Source organism: Hyla sarda, chromosome 3 (genome assembly GCF_029499605.1).
Source record: "Hyla sarda isolate aHylSar1 chromosome 3, aHylSar1.hap1, whole genome shotgun sequence".
Lineage (NCBI taxonomy): Eukaryota > Metazoa > Chordata > Amphibia > Anura > Hylidae > Hyla > Hyla sarda.
This window is the reverse complement of record NC_079191.1, coordinates 404,788,518-404,810,525: the sequence shown is the minus strand read 5'-3', so window position 1 is coordinate 404,810,525 and position 22,008 is coordinate 404,788,518. Positions and strand designations below refer to the sequence as shown.

Here is a 22,008-nt window from a genome sequence, read left to right as displayed (position 1 = left end):
ATTTCTTTTTTTTCCCCTTCGTCATCATGACAGTACCACCATGAGTTTATCCCCTGTAGCTCTAATAGGAACAGAAATCACAGAGAGGTTTAATAGGCACCTCCCCACCCCCCCTCATCCACCCCTCTGCTCCTAGGAGCATACACGGAGCGTGAGGTTCTTACCTCTGGTGGGCTGGTTTCAAGCTCCGGACGTGGCTGCCAGGCAGCGGGGGGCTTCGGACATGCTGGCATCTCCCCCTGTGCTGCACCGGGTCGTGCTTCATCCGGGTTGTTTCCTCCTGGTCCCTTCCTCCTGCCGTGGTGCTCATTCGGGTTTATGCGGCAGGAGTCCTGTTTGGCCGGTCTTGGTTCTACTTCGAGCTCCCTGGGTTTTCTGGGCTCCATACTGCTGGGGGCGCGTGCATCTGAAGTTGCGGCGCGTGTGTGAGACGTCACGCGCGTGCACAGACACGTGTGTGTTCGGGCATTGGCTGGGGACCGGAAGTCCCTCCCCAAGATGGCGGCGTTCACAGGAATGCTGGAGAAGCATGGAGAAGCACCAGATTTGAACAGAGGAGTATAAATTGCTCCTCTGTTCCATCCTACATCCTCCTGAGTCATGGATGTGTCTGCTGCCCCCTGCTCTGCTCATCTGGTGGGTCGGCATCTGGCTGCAACCGAGGAGTAGCTGGCCCTTAGGGGGTTCACTTACTTTCTCTGCTGCTTTTTCTTATGTATCACATGTTGTTTCAATAGCAGCGGTTTCCTTGGGTTAGCACCCTATTGCCTTGCTCTATGCTGCTCCCCCCCCCCTATATTGTACTTTCTTAAGTAGTATATAGTTTTGATTCTTATGGGTATTCCTTTTCGACTTAGTGAGACAAGGAGACCCTGAAAAAATCTAAAGAAAGCAAATCTTCTAAATAAACTGTTAAGGAATCTAAATCAAAGTCAGAAAAATTTGGAAGCTGTGCTGTGGTTACTACCGGATACCCATCCTAAACCCCTTTTGTAAGGCTTGCACTGACAGAATTGTTTTTCAAGAATCTCCGTCCTTTATGGGTGAACTTCGTTCACTTATTAATAAGCAAGTACGGTCTACCATAGCTACTGTACTGCATAGTACCTCAGCTCCGCTACTATTGATAAGCCTGGGGTCTGAACCTCCTCCCACCACAAAAGCAAAAAATGGCTATTGTTTTGGACTCTGATTCTAATGAAGATTTGATTTCTGTTGTTACTTTCTCTGAAGAAGAGGATGAAATTCAAGACACTCCTCCTAAGAGGGATGATAAAAAATATTATTTTTCTTCTGAAGATATAGATATCTTACTTACTGCTGTAAGAAATTCCATGAATATAATAGATACTCCAGGACACGATGTTTGCTGGTCTAAAACCTCAAAAAAAAAAAAATAAATAAATAAAAAATCATGTTCATGATAGCATAAAAACTCTTATCACAGATGAGTGGCAGTTTCTGGAGAGATTCCTAAATAATTTCGCAATCGTTTCTTCTTTGACCCTAATGAAGTAAATCTGTGAAGGGAATCTCCAAAAATGGATGTGCATCTTTCTAAAGTTGTTAAAAGTACTGCGCTTCCATTTGAGGATGCGGCTCAGCTTAAGGACACCCTAGACTGCAAAATGGATGGTCTTCTTAAAAGATCCTGGGAAGCCTCTTCGGCTTTAATCAAGCTCAATATTGCGGCTACTACTGTAGCCAGGTCTATCTTTATAAGGCTAGAGGAGTTAGAGAGCCTTTTGCTCAATAAAACATCTAGAGAAAATATTTTATCTTCCATTCCAATGTTAAAACTAGCCACAGCCTTTTTGGTGGATGCATCAGCGGAATCCATTAGATTTGCGGCAACAGCCACTGCCTTATCTAACTCCGCTAGAAGGGCCCTATGGGTTAAAAATTGGCAAGGTGACTCTACTTCTAAGGTTAAGCTTTGTGTCATCCCCTTCTAGGTTAATCTTGTCTTTGGCCCGATCCTTGAAAAAATTCTAGAACAGGCGGCTGACAGGGAAAATTTTTTTCCCTATCCAGAAAAAACCTAAACAAAATAAAAATTTTCGTTCCTAGGAACAAAGAATATAAAGGGAAAGGTAAAGGATGTCACTGGAGCTATCCCAAAGGAGGGAAAAGCAAAGACTTTACCCTCAATCCCAATTCTGATAACAAAAAGCAGCGACAATCTTGTAGGAGGAAGGCTGTCTCTGTTCAGTCACCAGTGGTCCTTGATTACAAAACATCCCTTCATTCTAAATTCCATATCTCAGGGATACAGAATAGAGTTTATCAGCCTTACTCCTCCAAGATTTTGTTCTACAAATCTCGGATCAGACATTTTAAATGAACGTCTCTTTTCAGGAGCTGTCATTACGGTCCCCATCTTGGAACAAGGTCTGGGTTACTATTCCCATCTATTTTTGGTGCCCAAGCCAAATGGCACGTTCAGAACTATTATAAATCTAAACAAGTTTATTTCATACAAAAGGTTCAAGATGGAGACCCTGAAGACAGACATACCTCTGATTCAAAGACTCCTGGATGTGCACCATCGATCTAAAAGATGACTACTTCCATCTTTCCAATTCATCCCTCTCATCAAAAATACCTTAGGTTTGCAATTCAACACAATCACTCTGCACTCCATTTTCAATTTCAGGCCCTTCCTTTCGTAATATCCTCCGCCCCGAGGATATTTATGAAAGTAATGGTAGAGATGGTTGCTCATCTGAGACAAAAAGGAATTTTTAGAATTCCTTACCTGGACGATTTACTAATTATTGCCCAGTCAAAGGAGACACTTCGTCAGCACCTCCTTCTAATTCTGTCTTGTCTTCAGAACCTCGGCTGGATCATAAACTGGCAGTAGTCAGACTTAATTCCAGCAAGGAAGAAGAAATTTCTGGGCATTATCCTAAATTTGGAGAAACAAAAGACCTTTCTCCCAGAAGACAAGATTCCTGCCGCTGAAAATAAAAAATCTGATACAGAGAAATGCTTGTCCTATAAGAACAGCCATGTCAGTCTTAGGGTCAATGACATCCTGTATACCAGCAGTACAGTGGGCTCAAAGCCATTTGAGACCCCTTCAATCCCTGATTTTGAAAGTATGGGACAGATCCCAACTGTCTTTAGAGAAGAGATTACAAATTCCACATCAGGTAAAAGCCTCATTAGCTTGGTGCTGAAGAAAAAGAATCTCGCTATGGGAATTCATTGAATCCTTTCTCCCGCTGGTACAGTGACGATAGACACGAATCATTGGGGTTGGGGTGCTCACGTCGAGCATCTTCAGGGCTCATGGTCCCAGAAAACCTGATGTCACTCCTCCTACTTTCGGGAATTGAAGTCAGTTTTAATGGCATTAAAGGGGTTCTCCAAAGGTGATTTTAGTACGTACCTGGCAGACAGTGATGGACATGCTTAGGAAGGATCTGTGCTTGTCTTGGGGCTAAATGGCTATGTTGTAAGATTACCATAATACTGTGGCTAGCTTTTTGTGAACTGGTATTTCCTGTTTGAGTTTTCTTCTCTTGCCTACAAATCCCATAATTAAATTGTCCTCCCTCCCACACATCAGCCACCCCACCCATTAAAACATAAATGAGCTGCATCCATTCAAAAGACCTGTGGTTTTCAATCAGGGTGCCTACAGCTGTTGCATTAGTTGCAGATTGATCTCTCCCACCAAGTGATCCCTCCACCCATTGAGGCAGACAGGCTCCCTGTCATCAGCTGACTAGTGATGCAGGTCTCGGCCGCATTGCAACCTGGGAAAAAATCTGAGACAACAGTCATTTTGTATGCTGGTAAAAATAAATATTGGGGTGAAAATCGCAGAAGAATTGTGAGAAAACAATCACACACAGGTACAGACACTATATTATGAACTCGGGTAGAAAAACAGACATGGTGCACATCTACAATCTTGTATAATGATCTGATTGCTTCTCAGCATAATATCAAAAACTAACAGGTTGTTAGTATACATTTTTGATCAAAAAGTACAAGCCCACTCACCACGTCAAGGCCCCCTATTTAGAGTGGGTCCCTAACGTCCCTAGCATATAATGGCGCAGCACTGGGTGACGACCACCACCGCCGCGACACCAGTGCCCACAGGGGGGAATGACCCACTGGCAGAGCGGCCCCAATGCCACTCAAACCAGTCCATGGGGCGCACCTCCCCGCAGACACGGTGCCACAGCAGCAACGGACACCGCACAGCACCACACCAGTGCGAACAAGGTGTAATAGCTCACTTACCATGCTCTCCCAGTTAGACTGGGAGGCTGCTAGGAAAGAAATGGCCCATGTGTAGCTAACTTCTCTTGCATACAAATCCCATAATTCAATTTTCCTCCCTCTCACACATCAGCCACCCCACCCATTGAAACATAAATGAGCTGCATCCATTCAAAAGACCTGTGGTTTTCAATCAGGGTGCCTACAGCTGTTGCATTAGTTGCAGATTGATCTCTCTCCCACCAAGTGATCCCTCCACCCATTGAGGCAGACAGGCTCCCTGTCATCAGCTGACTAGTGATGTCAGGTCTCTGCCACATTGCAACCTGGGAAAAAATCTGAGACAACAGTCATTTTGTATGCTGTTAAAAATAAATATTGGGGTGAAAATCGCTGAAGAATTGTGAGAAAACCATCACACACAGGTACAGACACTATATTATGAACTACACTAACTTTACAGCCACTGTAGCACAGTCAAATAAAATCCTGGAATACCCCTTTAAGAGCTTCAGAACATCTCTTAAAAAAACACCACGTAATGGTATATTCGGACAATGTAACCGCAGTGGCCTTTCTCAACCACCTTGGGGCAACAATAAATTCCCCTCTAAGAGATCTCTCCTCAAAGATTTTCATCTGGGCAGAGAAAAATGTTCTTTCCCTTAAAGCTGTACATCTGAAGGGTGTAGAAAATCAGGAAGCAGACTTCCTAAGCCTTTACCAAGTGGATCCAGGGGAATGGGAACGAAGTTCACAAGTCTTTCAGTCACTGGTGAGAGTTTGGGGAACCAGGAAATAGATCTCTTTGCCAACAAGAAAAATTGCAAGGCCCAGAACTTTTTCCCCTCAATCCAAGGGAGAAACCTCTTGCAGTAGATGCTCTTCAACACGCTTGGGACTTCTCACTTGTTTATGCATTTTCTCCTCTGCTTCTCATCCTGAAAGTGCTTCAAAAGATTCAAGCAGAGAAAGTCCTTGTCCTCTTCATAGCCCCTTGGTGGCCCAAGAGAGGTTGGTTCAGTCTCCTAAATCTCCTCTCTGGTAACAGATCCGATCCGGCTTCCTCAGGTGAAGAATCTACTGACATAGGGACCTCAATGTTACCAAGACCTAGAAGCCCTACAGTTAAAGGGGTACTCCGCCCCTAGACATCTTATCCCCTATACAAAGGATAGGGGATAAGGTGTCAGATCGCGGTGGTCCCGCCGCTTGGGACCCCCGGGATCTCGGCTGCAGCACCCCGGTGTCAGTACTGCACAGAGCAAGCTCGCTCTGTTCGTAATGACAAGCGACACGGGTTGGAGCATCGTGATGTCACGGCTCCACCCCTCGTGACGTCACTGCCCACCCCCTCAATTCATGTCTATGGGAGGGGGCCTGATGGCCGCCACGCCCCCTCCCATAGACTTGTACTGAGGGGGCGGGTCGTGACATCAGGAGGGGGTGGAGCCATGACATCACGATACTCCGGCCCCTGTGTTGCTAGTTATTACGCACAGAGTGAGCTTGCTCTGTGCAGTACTGACACCGGGTGCTGCAGCCGAGATCCAGGGGGTCCCACCGCAATCTGACACCTTATCCCCTATCCTTTGGATAGGGGATAAGATGTCTAGGGGCGGAGTACCCCTTTAACAGCATGGCTCTTGAAAGGCAGATCCTACTAAAGAAAGGAGTTGTAAGGTGGTTAATGCATTGTTAAAAAGTTAAAAAAAAAAAGGGTCTACTTCTAAAAAAAAAATACAATATATGTGTATTGGTGCTTAGGGAGGGAGCAGCTCTAAGTTTATTATTCACTCACTTCTATTGTGATACGTAACAGGAGCCTGCAAGTTCAGTTTCAAAGAAATGGATACACTTCACTACAAGAGAAATCTAAATGTAACCATTCGAATCCCCCTCTGTTTGCCGGTATAGCTATTGATTGACTATTTCTGACACCTTCATAAAATGAATTCAATTAATCACATATACAGTGCTGTTTCTAGTTTAGATCGTAGTATCAAATTTACTCATTAGACAACTATCCATATGTCCATTGATGTTACTTTGCACCGAAATACCTGATGGTTGTTGGATTTCCCTGTGTCGGGTTGCGGGCTTTCACTGTATTGAGGTTTACGGAATCCCCAGGTGTATAATGGACAAATGCAGAGTTCCGACGTGTCAGGGAGCCGTACACCTGGAGAACTGCTCCGGCCGAAAGCGTCTCACCGGTTCGTTTCCCTGTAAGTGCAAAGAAGCACCATGACCCACAATAGGTTTTGTCGTTGTTGTTGGCTAGTGACGTCCCTACTGAACACAAAATGGGCCAACAAAGTATATTTTTTGGCCCATTTTTTAGTTCCCGCAGGGGACTATTTATAACAATCTTTTGATTGCTAATACTGTTTAGTGCTAAACATTACACTGATCAATATAATCTGCAATCTTTTTCTATGGTTTTCCAGTTGTAGTTTTGCAACAGCTGGAGATCCACAGTTTGGTGACCACTATTCTAAAAAAAAATATAGCCAAAAGGCCAGTCTTAGGAATCAGTAAGGTTAAGGCTAAGTTTCCACTTGTTTGTTTTTTTGGCAGTTTTTGGAACACTGCCACTGCAGTTTTTGAGCTAAAGTCAGAAGTGGATCCATAAGGGAGGAGAAGTCCAAGTCCTTCTGTGGTCAGACAGCAAACCTATCCTGCTCTTGACAGTTCCTGACATGGACAGAGGTGTCAGCAGAGAGCACTGTGGTCAGACAGAAAAAAAAAACTTCCTGTGTAGCATACAGCAGCTGATAAGTACTGGAAGGGTTAAGCTTTTTTTTTTAAATAGAAGTAATTTACAAATCTGTTTAACTTTCTGGCACCAGTTGATTTAACAAAAATAGTTTTTTTTCACCGGAGTACCCCTTTAATATTTTGCCAAGATGAACAACTTATAAAAAGTTTTTGGTTCTGACAGTCGGAGTACTTGATTCTTGGAACAAACTTCCGCCAGATGTTGTTGGAAAATCCGCAGTTAGTGAATGTAAACATGCCTAGGGTTAAACACGTAACTATCCTGAGATAAAAATAATAAGGAAGTAATTCAAAGGGAACCCGTCACACGTAAAACACAGTCCAGTCTGCAGGAACCATGTTATAGATCAGGAACTGCTGAGAAGATTGATAGATTTATATTGCTACAATCACTATATCTTGCTACAATGCCATAATAATCACATCCACATCATATTGACGAATATTCACTGCTAGTGTGCAGGCAAAAAATGTATATGTCATAAAATGCCTATAAGTCAAGGCCCATGAAGTGCTCAAAAATAAATATATATCTGTTGGGCAAAAACCGTAATATGATGAGTCTGAGACTATGGCAGAGTCGCCAATAAACAATGAAAGTTCTAGGTTCAATTTGTATGCAATAAACATTTTTTCCTCCTTACCTTCCTCCATAACTATTTCCTCCCCCCCCCCCCCCCCCCCCAATCTACAAACCAATAGGAGGGCATGTTTTTTGTCTGACCAATTGTACTTTGTAATTACATTATTTTATTTTATCATAAAATATACGGCAAAAAATAAATACCCGTATTTTTTTTGCCCTATAGGACGCTCCGGCATATAAGACGCACCCAATTTTAAATTAGGAAAATCTAGAATACAATGTAAAGTATAGGTCACAGTGATCTTCAAACAGCAGACCTCCAGATGTTGCAAAACTACATCTCCCAGCATGCCCGGACAGCCAACGGCTGTCCGGGCATGCTGGGAGTTGTAGTTTTGCAACATCTGGAGGTCCGCAGGTTGAAGACTGCTGGTATAGGAAGTTGTACTCACCCGTCTCCGCTGCTCCGGACCCATCACTGCTGCCCTGGATGTCGCCCTCCACCATTTTCGCTGCGTCCCGGGGGCTCTGGAACATCTTTGCTGCCGAGTATTCTCGCTCTCCGTCGCCGCCATCACGTCGCTACGTACGCCGCTCTTATTGGATGACGGGGCAGCGTGCGCGACGACGTGATGACGACGAAGGCGAGTGCCGGCCATGCAGGGGATCCCGGCACGGAGCAGACACCGAGGAGGCAGGTAAGGTCCCTCCCGGTGCAGCCGGGTTAGCGTCATTTTCGCTTCAGACAAGGTGGTCAGCTTTGATCGCCGCGTCTGAAGGGTTAATACAGGGCATCACCACGATCAGTGATGTCCTGTATTAGCCGCGGGTCCCGGCCGTTGATGGCCGCAGGGACCGCCGCGATAGGTGTGTATTTGCCGTATAAGACGTACCAACTTTACCCCCCAGTTTTGGGAAGAAAAAGTGCGAAAAATACGGTATATATTATTTGTGTGGGGAAAATGAAGATTTTTTTTGTTGACAGTACACTTTATGATAAAACTGACAAGTTCTCTTTATTCTGTGGGTCAGCACGATTAAAACAATACCCAATTTATATACTTTTTTTCTACTCCTGTACTACTTTGAAAAAAAAAAAAATTTATTACAAAATCGATATATGCTTATAATTGTCATTTTCTGATTCCTATAACTTTCTTATTTTCCCATAAACTGTGATGTATGAGTGCCATGATCTGTAGTGATTTTGTGTTTTCATTGGACTTTTTGATCCGATTTTTTTTTTTCTGATATATGATGTGACCAAAAATCTGTATTTTTTTTTTACATTTATTTGGTTCACCTTGTGGGATCTTAAACATTATATTTTAATAGACAATTACGCATGTGACAAAACCCAAAATGTTATTTTTAAATATTATTCTTTGGGTAAAATGGGAACATAAGGGTGATTTTTTTTCTATATTAGAGGAGGGGTGTTTATATACAGCCATGGCTGTAAATGTTGGCACCCCTGAAATTTTTCAAGTAAATGAAGTATTTCTCACGGAAAAAGATTGCAGTAACACATGTTTTGCTATACACATGTTTATTCCCTTTGTGTGTGTATTGGAACTAAACCAAAAAAGGGACAAAAAAGCAAATTGGACATAATGTCACTCCAAAAAGGGGTTAAACAAATTTATTGGCACCCTTAACTTAATATTTGGTTACACACCCTTTGGAAAAAATAACTGAAATCAATCGCTTCCTATAACTAGTGCTGGGCGATATACCGGTTCATACCGAATACCATTGTGTTTTTTTCTGTATGATATGAATTTTTCCCTATACCGCAATACCGGTCTAATTAATTATCAGCCGCAGTGCTGATAATTAAATTTCACATCATCTCCACTAAATTTCACTGTAGGTACTGTGTTCTTTTCTTTGTAGGCCACATTCCATTTTCGGTAAGCAGTAGGATGATGTGCTTTACCAAAAATCTATCTTATCTGTCCACAAGATGTTTTCCCAGAAGTATTTAGGCTTACTCAAGTTCATTTTGGCAAAATGTAGTCTTGTTTTTTTATGTCTCTGTGTCAGCAGTGGGGTCCTCCTGGGTCTCCTGCCATAGCGTTTCATTTCATTTAAATGTCAAAATGTAATCGGATATGGCGCTGACACTGATGATCCCTGAGCTTGCAAGACAGCTCAAATATCTTTTGGAACCTTGGAACCTTGTTTGGGGCTGCTTATCCACCATCCGAACTATCCTGCGTTGACACCTTTCATCAACTTTTCTCTTCTGTCCACGCCCAGGGAGATTAGCTACAGGGCCATGGGTTGCAAACTTCTTGATAATGTTGCGCACTGTGGACAAAGGCAATTCTAGATCTCTGGAGATGGACTTGTAACCTTGAGATTGTTAATCTTTTTCCACAATTTTGGTTCTCAAGTCCTCAGTTTTCTTCTCCTCCTTCTGTTGTCCATGCTTAGTGTGGCACACAGACACACAATGCAAAGACTAAGTGAACTTCTCTCCTTTTTATCTGCTTTCAGGTGTGATTTTTATATTGTCCACACCTGTTACTTGCCCCAGTGAGTTTAAAGGAGCATCACATGCTTGAAACAATCTTGTTTTTCCACAATTTTGAAAGGATGGCAATAATTTTGTCCAGACTATTTTGGGAGTTCGGTGTGACATTACGTCCAATTTGCTTTTTTTTCCTCCCTTTTTTGGTTTAGTTCCAATGCACACAAAGAGAATAAACATGTGTATAACAAAACATGTGTTACTGCAATCCTTTTCTGTGAGAAACACTTCATTTTCTTGAAAAATTTCAGGGGTGCCAACATTTACGGCTATGACTGTAATTTTAGAGACATTTTTTATTTTACACAGCAACGTTGACCCTGCGGCTAGAGGCAGGTTAGGGGACCCTCTGCAGCCATTTCAGCTTATCTGACTCCATGATCTTGACTTGGGGTGTCTAATGAGCCTTACTGAGCTACCGGCATATTTTACCTTAGATGCTGTGGTTGGCATTGATCACAGCATCTAAAGGGTTAATGGATTAATTACTTCTTTAACGGTGAGGTCTCGGCTACTGTTAGTAACCACCCCCACCACCTGTTTTAGGTAAGTGGAGCAAGAGTAGCAAAAAAGAGTGGATCTGTCTATTTATGTATCTTGTATCTTTTATATCCGTATCAAGCTGCACTTGCAGAGCTGCTCCCTTTCCTTATTATGAAACTCGTACTGAGACACCAACTTCAAGCTAAAAACGTACTTGAAGCTCTTGTCACTTCCCATTCACCACAATGGTGCTCTAATAAAATTGTGCACAGCTCCTGGACTGCTTACCTGCAATCTTTCAAAGCACAGTGTTGTCCTTCAAATAATAGATAAGTATAATAAACAAGAGAAGTACAAACAAGATAAGTATAATAAAGTGAACATAAGGAAATGCCTAAAGAAACATTTTCTAAATACAATAAATGTCAATATTTAAAGGGGTACTCCACTTCCCCAGCATTTGGGTGTGGGCTGCAGGAGTTATGAGGTCACGGCCACGCCCCTCGTGATGTCATGCCATGCCCCCTCAATGCAAGCCTATGGACTTGCATTGAGGGGGCTTGGCGGGACATCATGAGGGGTGTGGCCATGACCTCACAACGCCCACACTCAGTACTTGGAACAAAATCGTCCGGACGCTGGGGAAGTGGAGTCCCCCTTTAAGCAAACTTAAGGTTAAAATGAAAAGGACATGACATAATACACAGCAACATTATAAATCTTGAATACCAATATCTTGAAACACGCAGTGTTGCCTAGCAGCCTAGAACATTTATCCTAAAGGGACTATATGCAAGTAATGGTTGTCAGCTCACCCAGGTCCTGAATAGTATTGGGCATCACCCAGTAAACGATTCCAGAAGAAGATATCCAGCATAGAGAGAGTGCAGTGAATTTGTTTAATTTAGTCCATAAAAACTATAGATACAAGTGGTACACAAGAAGTCACGCGTTTCAGGTGTATCCCACCCTTTAATGGGAACCTGTCATTAGATGTTACCATATATAAAGCGTGACCTCCTCAGCATGATTGACAGCCCTAGTCACCACTCTGCTCTCTAAGCCCAGGCTGTCAATCATGTCGTGGGTTACAGCCACTGATTACAGCCACAGAAGACCGGACTAGGTGAGAATGTTTCCCGCCAAGGAGACCACTTACGGGCAGACGGGAGACCCTTTTAAACTATATATCCTTACCATCTCTGCCAGGAGAAATTTCTCCCGGGCATTGGATGGAAGAAGATTTTACCATATATAAGGCATTGCTACGTGTTATATATGGTGAAATCTGATAACCGGTTCCCTTTTATATGACTATGGGTGGGATGCACCCAAAACGTGTGATTCCTTGTGTACCACTTGCATTCATGGTTTTTATGGAATAAATTAGACCTATTCACCACACTTTTTCTGTGTGAATCTCTTCTTCTAAAGGGGCTGCGTATTACAAGTAATTTTATTTAATTTAAAGGGAAAACTTTTATTTTTTTATTTTTTTTATCAACTGGTGCCAGAATAAACGGATTTGTAAATTACTTCTATTAAAAAAAATCTTAATCCTTCCAGTACTTAGCTGCTGAATACTACAGAGGAATTTATTTTCTTTTTGGAACACAGTGCTCTCTGCTGACATCTCTGTCCATGTCAGGAACTGTCCAGAGCAGCATATGTTTGCTATGGGGATTTTCAGTTCTTAAAATGGACAGAGATGTCAGCAGAGAGCACTGTGGTCATGATGTCAGCAGAGAGCACTGTGGTCATGATGTCAGCAGAGAGCACTGTGTTCCAAACAGAAAATAATTTCCTCTGTAGTATTCAGCAGCTAATAAGTACTGGAAGGATTAAGATTTTTTAATAGAAGTAATTTACAAATCTGTTTAACTTTCTGGTGCCAGTTTTTTTTTTGTTTTTTTTTTAGTTTTCCACCGGAGTACCCCTTTAAGGGTATACTAGTGCATACAATACACCCATGCCCCATAGTATCATGGATTTTTCTTTTCAGATCAGGAGGTACTATATCAATGTGTGTTTTCTCTGCCACCTGGTAATGTGGATCCAGTGTTCAGATGGTAAATGTTTGTTTCTCAGTGTTTAGAGGAAGCTAATTGTTTATTTTGGGTGATTCTTTTCACGATAGAGTGAAATTATCAGGCCCGTCCTCATCAGCCGATAAACAATTAGGAAACACTAAGCTAATGGCCCCCTTCAGTGCCAGAAATGGGTGACAACAATTGCACATGGGCCTAACCCGAGAACTCCTTGTTTGGCTTCTAGGTGTTAATGCAAATTTGTCCTTTTGATTATCCAGCCTCGAGGCTTCTATTCTTTTGATTTAATTAAATCTAATTGGTTACATTGCTCCTCCCCGGCCCCTGAGGTGGTATTGTTTGTTTCCTGGTCCTCTTAGTAATGCATCTATTCACGGCCCTGAAATGCTGGATAAATACTAGACCTTCTCTTCACACTGTCAGATTATGACTTGTAAATAGTTTACTTTATACTGTTAACAGTAAATGACCGGTGAAATAACTCGTCGGGAGGTAAATGTGGCAGCGCTCAAAGCCGGGACTTAATGAGGGTGAATAACGAGGGGAGGAAATAAAGATTTGTGGATGAGGTTACATGAGTATAGTGTTTACTATACTTGGCCGAAAAACATTCAGATTTGGACTACGTCACTATTGAACTATTCATATGGCGGAATTCCGCAAGAATATTCCGCTTTAAAATTCCCCTGCAGCAGAGTCCCATTGATTTCAATGTGAGTCTGCTGCACTGTGACATTGGGGAATTTCCATGGCATATGTGTCTGCAGCGGATTCCGCTTAGAAATGCATTGCCATCTTTGAGATGGCGCATTACCGAGCGCTCCTAGTGCTGCTGATACAAGCAAACGTACGGAATGTCCACCCATGTTTTTGGCAGATATTCCACATATATTCCTTCCGGGCGAACATAGCCTTATGAGTTGTTATTTATAGTGGAGTTATAGGCGTTTTAAGTGTTTCGGAACGGTAATGATTGGCTGGTGTGTAAGAAGAAATTGGTGCCCTCGCTGCCTTTTTGCCTGGCAACAGAACTTTTTCTACCATCAGTCTTTTAAAGGTAACTTTATCCCTTAGGGCAGTGTTTCCCAACCAGTGTGCCTCCAGCTGTTGCAAAACTACAACTCCAGCATGCCCGAACAGCCATTGGCTGTCCGGGCATACTGGGAGTTGTAGTTTTGCAACAGCTGGAGGCACACTGGTTGGGGAACACTGCATAAGTGTACAAAAAGAGCGAGACTAATGGCTGGAGGGCAAAATATACAATAATCACTGATGGATCGCCAGAGGCAATCCAATAAAGGCCCTGAGGGTCCCAACCAAATATTAACTAATTACAGGACTTTAATTTGCGGGTCCAAAAACATAATAGTGAAAAAAAGAAGGAAAAAATCACACATTAAAAGCACTATGTGCTCCTAACTAATAGTTTGCCCATTTGCCTCTTGACAAAGCCACTTGGTGGCGAAACGTTGAGGGGGGCAGTGTTATGGTTTTAACTGCTATGTACCCTAACAATCAGTAGTTCTGGGATACTAAACACAATGTATCTCCTACGAATTAAGAAAATAGTGGAGCTAGTTGAGCCCATTAAGCTCTTATTCAGCTATTAGTTAGGAGCACATAGTGCTTTTAATGTGTGATTTTTTTCCTTCTTTTTTTCACTATTATGTTTTTGGACCCGCAAATTAAAGTCCTGTAATTAGTTAATATTTGGTTGGGACCCTCAGGGCCTTTATTGGATTGCCTCTGGCGATCCATCAGTGATCACTGCATAAGTGTAACCCAACTTGTGGCTCTCTAGGTGTTGCGAAACACACACCTGACAGGTGCTCCAGGGTACATGGGCCTCAGATCTCGTGATCACTGGGGGGGGGTCCCAGAAGTCAAACCCCCTCCCCAATCAGACACTTAGATAATCAGACACTGTTATCTATTACATAACTCTGCTCGCATCCACCACTTCTGTCTCTTATCAGGGGGCATTAACATGGTGTACAAAATTTGGGAAAGTTCTAGACACCAGTTTCCAATAAAATGCAAAACGTTCATTAAGGGCAAGGTCACATGCGGCAGATGCACCGTTGGCAGTCACAGGGGAACTGCAGAGCAAGTTTGCGGAGTAAAATACGCTGCGGATCCGTCCCAGGTGACCCTGCCCTAAAGATCTATTAACAATAAACAAAAATAAAACATGGATTAAAAAAAGAAACGAAACTCCAATGCGTTTCGAACTGTTTAACAGTTCTTAATCATGGCTGCTGACATGGTGTCTCCATAGAAATCATATTAAGCACATGATGAGGCAACAATAACTTCTCGAAATATAAGACATGTGGTGGAGAGCTGGCAAAGAAATGATTAAGTGAGTACTGTACTGTATACTATTCAATTTAAAGCCCATACGCACTGATATTTTTTTTGAAACTCCTGGAAAAGACATTTAGGCCTAAAACTTCCAAGCGGAATCCGGCGAAAAAATTCAGCTCAGAAATGCCGTTGCAGCAGAGTCCCATTGTTTCCAATGGGATTTACTTCATTCTACACATGACTATATTTTAATGTTTCTGATGCAGAAATTCTAAGTACCCTATAGGAGGCTCCATGTCACTGGCGCTAAGTGTACGGCAGTAGGGGTACATAGCGTACATATTTGTACATATATATAATATTCTCGGGAATACCCCATTACTTTTAGAAGCTCGTCCCTATAATTGACCCATGCAAAAGGGGCAGTTTGCAGACAAGGAGCTCCTCAACTGATCACATGTTTTTTGCGGCCAATTAAATCATTGTAATTGGCCTCGCATCACCCCCTGGGTAAAAAATGTACAGTGTAAAGGGCCACACAAACAGTCCACGATTGATCAAGCTTTGAAGGCTCAGCCAACGAGAGCTGATCACAGATCACACATCATTAGCGCTCATCATCGGGAACCTGTCGGCCTGTCTAAAAGTGGTTATAGGCTAAGTTTACACTTGCCATTTTTGCAAAAAAAAAAAACGCCAAACAGCCACACAACTTTTTTGTACAAAAAAACATCAAGACCAGATGTTAGCTGCAAATCAGTAGGGATTAATGAAATGCCATACCCACTTGGCATTTTTTTTTTTTACCCCTCATTGGTGTTTTTTTTAGCTTTTTTGACAGTTTTTACAAATTCACAGAATGTTGAGACTATTGCGTTTTTTTTTCACTGAAACTTTGCCTTTCTTTCCTATAGAAGTCTAAGGTAGAGAAAGATACGCCATTAAAAAACGCAATGTGGGTTTTTGGCGATTTTTTATTTTTTTTTCTGCCATTTTTTTTATTCTTATTTTCCACACAAAGGTAAAAACTACAGAAAAAGACACATACATGTAGGAAATTTCAGTGGCCAAAAAACCAAGTTGAAACCAAGCCTCACACTACGGAATTTCCGTCTGGAATTCCGCTTAGGAATTTAATCAGAAATTCCGGTGTAGCAGAATCCCATCGCTGGCAATGGGATTCCAATGCACTACAGAATGTCAGCGGCAGAAAATTCCGCTGCCAAAAGAAAGGTCTTGTCCATGCTTCTGACGGAATCTACACCACAGACATTGCCGTCCATGGTTGGCCGCACACGGACTCTCTCAGGCCGGATCTTTCCGCAGTGTTAACCTAGCCTGTTACTTCAGTCGCCTGCTTTTTACTATGATTTTCATGTGAATAATTTTCATAATAAATATTTTAATGGCTAAATCCCTTTTATTTGGGCCTTAACATGTTATGATTAGGGACTGTCTGAGTGCAGGATTGCTTTAAAAGGGACAACCTCTAATCGGATGATTCCATGGTGGAAATCCAAGGGCGTATGTAAAGATTTATCATTTTAGATTTGTGCCTCATCTTCTCTATTGACACTGTTGTGTTAGTGATTCCACATTCAGAGCCTACAGGTCATTGGAGACCCATTCTAGTGACTGGCACTGAGTGGCAATACCAGATAAAAGGGCCTAATATATAATTCTATGTAGCCCTTTAAAGGGGTACTCCACTGCCCCAGCGTTCGTAACATTTTGTTCCGAGCGCTGGGTGCGGGCTGCCGGGGTCGTAACGTATTGGCCACGCCCCTCATGACATCACACCATGCCCCCTCAATGCAAGTCTATGGGAGGGGGTGTGGTGGCTGCTGCGCCCCCTCCCATAGACTTGAATATGTGCAGCTCAACAGATAGATTGGAAAGTAGGGAAAAGAGGTTAACTGTTAGCACTCAATACCCAAGGTGGTGTGATATATACAAAATTATAAGAAAAAAGGGTACAGTCCTCAATGTTCTCTATATGGAAAAGCTGGAACAACCCAGCATGTTGATAGTAGTGATATCAATGCTAATGATACTGGGAGTATAGGTAATAGTAATAAGGGTATGTTCACACCGGCGGATTACCTGTGGAATATTTGCAGCGTATTTGCTGCAGAAAATCCGCAGCAGATTTTGCTACCATTGACTTCCACGGGTCATCAGAAATCCGCAATAGAGGCAGTTTTACAGATTTTCCTTTTGGACCCATTGAATTCAGTGGTAGCAGATTATCTGCTGTGGATTTAACACAGCAAATACGCTGCCAAAATTCTGCAGGTAATCCGCCCGTGTGAACGTACCCTAATACTAGTTCTGGGGATGAACTTACAATGATGGTATAATTCAGAAAGAAGTGGAGGAAGTGCTGAGTATATAGAAAAAAAGGGAAAATGGAGGAAGGGGAAAGAATATCAGAGAGGTGGACAGAAAACTGACCACTAACCGAGTACAACAAGGGAATATGTGAATTTATTACTAATAGAATGCACGCGGGTATCGCAGGGCCCTTGTGATTTCCACCTAAAATCTGTACAAAAATTGAATAAAACAAGGTATATAAGCAATAATACAAATAAATAAAACAAAATATATAAGCAATGTATATAGCAAGGTATATTGCATTTATTTATTTGTTTTATTGTTTATATACCTTGTTTTATTCAATTTTTGTACAGATTTTAGATGGGAATCACAAGGGCCCTGCGATACCCGCGTGCATTCTATTAGTAATAAATTCACATATTCCCTTGTTGTACTCGATTAGTATTCAGAAATCTGTTTTCGTGCCCCTCTGATTTCTGACTAATAGGTTACCTTTAGGTAACCCAAAAAAAAAATATATTTTCCCAATTACCTAGATTTTATAAAAGTGCAATCTTTATTGTTTTACTTCTGCACATTAAACTTGTTTAAAACTCAATATTCGCCATCTTGTCCTAATTTTGAAACTTGATCTCTTAACATATGACTGTTGGGCAATATAAGGTGCCTGCAGGAACACCTAAATGCCTATGATGATAGGACAATGGCGTCTAATTAAAATCTAAACGCCCCCCCCCCCCCTCAACATGTTTCACTACTACTGTAGCGTTGTCAAGAGGTAAATGGGCACAAGTTAAAAAACGCCGTCCAAGTTTTACCTGGACATAAATCTATAAATTCATCCACAAGTTATGGGTAGGAAAATATAAATTATCTTAAGTACAAACTTGCCCTGCTATAGAATAGCCAACAATAATCAAAATAGTTTAAAGTTCTTTTATAGTTACCACAAAGTAGAAATGCCAGTGGGTCAAGCAAGTTGGATGGGATCAGCCTGTTCACTCAGCAGTCACAGAAAGGTAATCTGGGGTACTCTCCAAAGAAGGAACAAAGGATGATCCCCCCTCACCTCACCACTACAGTTTAAACAAGGCTCCCTTATCTTAAAGGGGTATTCCAGGCAAAAACTTTTTTTATATATATATATATATATATATATATATATATATCCACTGGCTCTGGAAAGTTAAACAGATTTGTAAATTACTTCTATAAAAAAATCTTAATCCTTCCAATAGTTATTATCTTCTGAAGTTTTCTGTCTAACTGCTCAATGATGATTCCACGTCCCGGGAGCTGTGCATGATGGGAAAATATCCCCATAGGAACTGCACAGGTACTGGGACGTGAGTCATCAGAGAGCAGTTAGACAGAAAACAGCAACTCAACTTCAGAAGCTAATAACTATTGGAAGGATTAAGATTTTTTAATAGAAGTAATTTACAAATCTGTTTAACTTTCCAGAGCCAGTTGAGATATATATATAAAAAAAAGTTTTCGCCTGGAACACCCCTTTAAGTTCACTCATCTCTACTGACCACATAACATAAACATGCTACTAATAATCATAATAATAATGATAATGCACATATAGCTACTGTCAGGAATAGGGATGTCCCAATACCATTTTTTTTTTTTTAAGACCGAGTACGAGTACCAATACTTTAATTCTAGTACTCGCTGATACCAAGTCTGAGTACTTTTATTTTAAAGGGAATCCGACATCAGAGTGACCCAGTTTCTGGGGCTGTTTACCGTATAATATGTGGGGCCTTGTTGTGTACAATGGAGGCGGCTGCTGTAGTATGAGCCAAGATTTCTCTCTTCTCCATTGGGCAGAACAGGGAATTTGCTTTGGCGGCGAGACCGATGTCTCTGGAGCGATTGCGCTGATGTTCACATGGTGAACAGTGGTAGAAACCTGCACTATCTACATATAAATTCAAGTTAGTGCAGGTGACTGCTGTAAGATTACCTTAATTAGTAGTTAGTATCCCCTTGTAGGTAGTATAGATAGCTGCAGACATTAGACAGCAGGACCCCCCTTGTAGCCAACAGGACCCCCTTGTAGCCAGCAGGTAGTATGTCTGTTACGCCGAGCGCTCCGGGTCCCCGCTCCTCCCCGGAGCGCTCGCAACATCCTCGCTACGGCAGCGCCCCGGTCAGATCCACTGACCGGGTGCGCTGCGATACCGCCTCCAGCCGGGATGCGATTCGCGATGCGGGTGGCGCCCGCTCGCGATGCGCACCCCGGCTTCCGTACCTGACTCGCTCTCCCTCGGTCCTGTCCCGGCGCGCGCGGCCCCGCTCCCTAGGGCGCGCGCGCGCCGGGTCTCTGCGATTTAAAGGGCCACTGCGCCACTGATTGGCGCAGTGGTTCCAATTAGTGTCTTCACCTGTGCACTCCCTATGTATACCTCACTTCCCCTGCACTCCCTCGCCGGATCTTGTTGCCCTTGTGCCTAGTGAAAGCGTTCCCTTGTGTGTTCCTAGCCTGTGTTCCAGACCTCCTGCCGTTGCCCCTGACTACGATCCTTGCTGCCTGCCCCGACCTTCTGCTACGTCCGACCTTGCTTTTGTCTACTCCCTTGTACCGCGCCTATCTTCAGCAGTCAGAGAGGTTGAGCCGTTGCTAGTGGATACGACCTGGTTACTACCGCCGCAGCAAGACCATCCCGCTTTGCGGCGGGCTCTGGTGAACACCAGTAGTAACTTAAAACCGGTCCACTAGCACGGTCCACGCCAATCCCTCTCTGGCACAGAGGATCCACCTCCTGCCAGCCGGCATCGTGACAATGTCTTTGTAGGCAGTATAGATAGTTGCAGACATTAGACAGCAGGACCCCCTTGTAGCCAACAGGACCCCCTTGTAGCCAGCAGGTAGTATGTCTTTGTAGGCAGTATAGATAGTTGCAGACATTAGACAGCAGGACCCCCTTGTAGCCAACAGGACCCCCTTGTAGCCAGCAGGTAGTATGTCTTTGTAGGCAGTATAGATAGTTGCAGACATTAGACAGCAGGACCCCCTTGTAGCCAGCAGCTCCCCCCCCCTTGTAGCCAACAGGACCCCCATTGTATCCAGCAGGACCTCCCCTGTAGAAAGCAGTCCCCCTTTGTAGCCAGCAGGACCCCCCTTGTAGACAGCAGTCCCCCTTTGTAGCCAGCAGGACCCCCCTTGTAGACAGCAGTCCCCCTTTGTAGCCAGCAGGACCCCCCTGTAGACAACAGCCCCCCTTTGTAGCGAGCAGGACCCCCCTGTAAACAGCAGCCCACCTTTGTAGCCAGCAGGACCCCCCTGTAGACCCCTGTAGACAGGAGCATGTGACCTACACGTCACTCTGCATCCTCTGTAGCGTTACGCTGGGCCCAGTGGAATGACTTGTATGTCACACGCTCCTCCATAAGATGCCATCATGCGGATGGCAGAACGGGGCAACGGCAGTGAGGAGAATGCGGCTGCGGCAGTGATGCGAACAGGAGGACGGGGCAGCGAAACACTACACCAGGTATCTGATTTGGTATTGGGGACATAAGAGGAGTCCCCGATACTATGCAGACACCTGGTATTGGAATCGGGACATTCCTAGTCAAGAATATAAGGAAAAGTATTTTCCTATATATGTATACGTGTGTGTGTATATATGTATATATATATATATATATATATATATATATATATATATATATATATATATACATACTCTCCTGAGCTGAAAGTGACTTGAATTCCAATGCCCTTATCTGAGCCATAAAGTGGTTTATATAAACAAAGACAAAGGGATGTTTCACACTTGCAGACACCATGTGAAATTCTGGAATTTGAGACTAAGAATCAACTTTACACAACATGGAGTTTTTGGCTTGAACAATTAAGATGGACTCCACACAATATGAATGACTGAAATAATTCTGGTCCATATAGTCTGACAAATGTTTTGTGTGATCGAGCGTTGACCTCCCTGATTTGTTGGGTTATTCCTTGGGAGACAGGTTTTATTTATTTATTTTATTCACTGAACCAAATAAACATTAAGTTTGTGTTTTCTCCATAATTTGCTCGTGTTGTTTTGCTATTCCTTGCCAGTTGTTTAGACATTTTCAGTGCGGGCTGTAATTAACATTGTATTGAGGAGAATGCTGCAGCCTGACATTCTTGGATCCATATTCTGCCTTTATGGGGCTGTATTAAATAAAAATCTGTTTTTTATATTTGGTATTTGTATAATTTGTTGAGAATTTATGGAAAGGAGATTAAATGGGGTGGTCCAGTTTTTGACAATAAAAAGAAAAAAGAAAAAAAGAGAGAGAGAGAGATGCAAATGTTATAAAATTTCTGGCAGCCTGTTATCAAAGACCAGCGGGGGGCTGTCGGAGCATCAGCGTTGGATCGGCAGGGGATTGAAGAGATAAATAGAGTGTTTATTTGTTATGTTATAACATTTGTGGCTTTTTCACTGCAAGAGTCAGACAACTTCCAGAAGTCACATGCACAAAAAATGCTAAAGTGTCTTACAAAATCACACCCAGTTAGAGAGTACTGGAAGTATAGAAGGGTTTTCTGGAATGGATTTATCAAGAATGATTTTTGGGGGAAATCGGCACTGTACTTTTTAATAAAGATTTTTGAGCTAAAGCCACAAGTGGCTTTGAAAGATATGGTAGATATAAAGGAATTACTAACGCTT

General features: G+C 42.7%; 1 protein-coding gene across 2 annotated transcripts in view; it reads left to right on the top strand.

Moving 5' to 3' along the window:
* Positions 1-22,008, top strand: part of CAMKMT (calmodulin-lysine N-methyltransferase) — a 502,992-nt gene that overhangs the window by 55,248 nt on the left and 425,736 nt on the right. The window lies entirely within an intron of this gene.